Genomic DNA, 2,462 nt, shown 5'->3' with positions numbered 1-2,462 from the left:
GAAGACAAAATTCATGTCTATCACTCGCAAAACATCTAGCGTGTCATTTCAATACTCTTTCAATTCTGTGCCGTTATGCAAGGTTTATGAAATCAGTGATCTTGGTGTTGTTGTTGACAGCGCGTTAAACTTTTCTTCTCACGTTAAGCGTGCTGCTATGCGGGGCCTTCGTTCTCTCGGATGTGTTTGTAGAATATCTCGAGAATTCAGGTCTCCCATGGCCCTACACAAATTGTACACGGCAATATGTCTTCCGCAACTTGAGTATGCGTTCGTGATATGGAATGGCATTGCTCAATCCAGCGGTAACACCATTGAACGAGTCCAGAAAAAATTCCTCAGCATATATAACCGTCGCTTTGCTAAAAATGACTCTGGATCTCGTTCAAATACTGCTGAATTATTATCACTGCCATCACTTCACTGCCGACGAAATCGCTCTGATCTCTTATTTCTTTACAAGCTAGTCCACGGTATCATATCCTGCCCTGTACTTCTCAATTGTGTAAATTTTCGAATTCCGCGTAAGTTAACCAGAGAGAACAGACCGTTTCATGTACCCGCCTGCTTCTTCCAACACTCTACCGTTCACAGAATACAAAGTCTTTATAATATTAATTTTCTTGATCTTGACGTTTTTCATAGTCCACAATCATTGTTTTTATCCGAGCTTTGCACTGTTTTCACATAGTATGGCACAATGTACAAAGTCTTCCCCTTCTCCGTCTTTCCGCATAGTTGTATATATGCAATCTAATTTTTTATTCCCCGTCAATATTTCTCGTGTTGTCTCATTTTACTCCTCCCCTTTTGTGTTCATTTCTCTTTGTCTACGTGTTTTTGCTCTTTTTATTTCTGAAAACTGTCTGTATTGTATTGTTTATTTTTATTGTTTTTTTTGCGTGCGCCAGCACAAAGACCTTACGGTTGTTCCTGGGCACGTTAAATAAATAAATGATTGATTGATTGATTATTATTATTATTATTATCTGCTCAATAGGTCTTGTTATGTTGCCGTAAATGGCCAAACCTCTTCTTTGTATAAAGTGACTAGCGGGGTCCCTCAAGGGTCGGTATTAGGCCCACTCCTATTTTTTAATTTACGTTAATGATGTTTCTTTTGCCATTCGTAATTCTTCTTTCCTCTTGTATGCCGATGACATCAAGATATTTAAGGAAATTCATTCAGTTAACGACTGTCGCTTGCTGCAGTCAGATTTGTGTTCTTTTTCCGAATGGTGCAACGGCAATAACCTTTCTCTAAATACCTCAAAGACAAAATTCATGTCTATCACTCGCAAAACATCTAGCGTATCATTTCAATACTTTGTCAATTCTGTGCCGTTATGCAAGGTTTATGAAATCAGTGATCTTGGTGTTGTTGACAGCGCGTTAAACTTTTCTTCTCACGTTAAGCGTGCTGCTATGCGGGGCCTTTGTTCTCTCGGATGTGTTTGTAGAATATCTCGAGAATTCAGGTCTCCCATGGCCCTACACAAATTGTACACGGCAATATGTCTTCCGCAACTTGAGTATGCGCCCGTGATATGGAATGGCATTGCTCAATCCAGCGGTAACACCATTGAACGAGTCCAGAAAAAATTCCTCAGCATATATAACCATCGCTTTGCTAAAAATGACTCTGGATCTCGTTCAAGTACTGCTGAATCATTATCACTGCCATCACTTCACTGCCGACGAAATCGTTCTGATCTCTTATTTCTCTACAAGCTAGTCCGCACGGTATCATATCCTGCCCTGTACTTCTCAATTGTGTTAATTTTCGAATTCCGCGTAAGTTAACCAGAGAGAACAGACCGTTTCATGTACCCGCCTGCTTCTTCCAACACTCTACCGTTCACAGAATACAAAGTCTTTATAATATAATTTTCTTGATCTTGCGTTTTCATAGTCCACAATCATTGTTTTATCCGAGCTTTGCACTGTTTTCACATAGTATGGCACAATGTACAAAGTCTTCCCTTCTCCGTCTTTCCGCTATAGTTGTATATGTGCAATCTAATTTTTTATTCCCCTTCAATATTTCTCATATTGTCTATTTACTCCTCCCCTTTTGTGTTCATTTCTCTTTGTCTACGTGTTTTTGCTCTTTTTATTTCTGAAGACTGTCTGTATTGTATTGTTTATTTTTATTGATTTTTTTTTTGCGTGCGCCTGCACAAAGACCTCACGGTTGTTCCTGGGCACGTTAAATAAATGATTGATTGATTGACTGATATTACCACCAGCAGAAAGAAGAAGCACAAGAAAAAGCGTCACTCGCAACTGATTCCATTCGCAGGAAACAGCAAAAAAATATAGAAGCCGCGCCACACATGCGCATAATCATTACACATCAAATACGAGGGCATTGCAAAGCCAACTGTAATCCTGCAGGGACACGAGAACAATGTTATCGACTGAGACGTCAGAGTTATTTTGAGTGTCTCTTGAGAGCATAT

The sequence above is a fragment of the Rhipicephalus sanguineus genome, chromosome 1 (assembly GCF_013339695.2).
Source record: "Rhipicephalus sanguineus isolate Rsan-2018 chromosome 1, BIME_Rsan_1.4, whole genome shotgun sequence".
Taxonomy (NCBI): Eukaryota; Metazoa; Arthropoda; class Arachnida; order Ixodida; family Ixodidae; genus Rhipicephalus; species Rhipicephalus sanguineus.
This window is presented reverse-complemented; position numbering follows the sequence as displayed.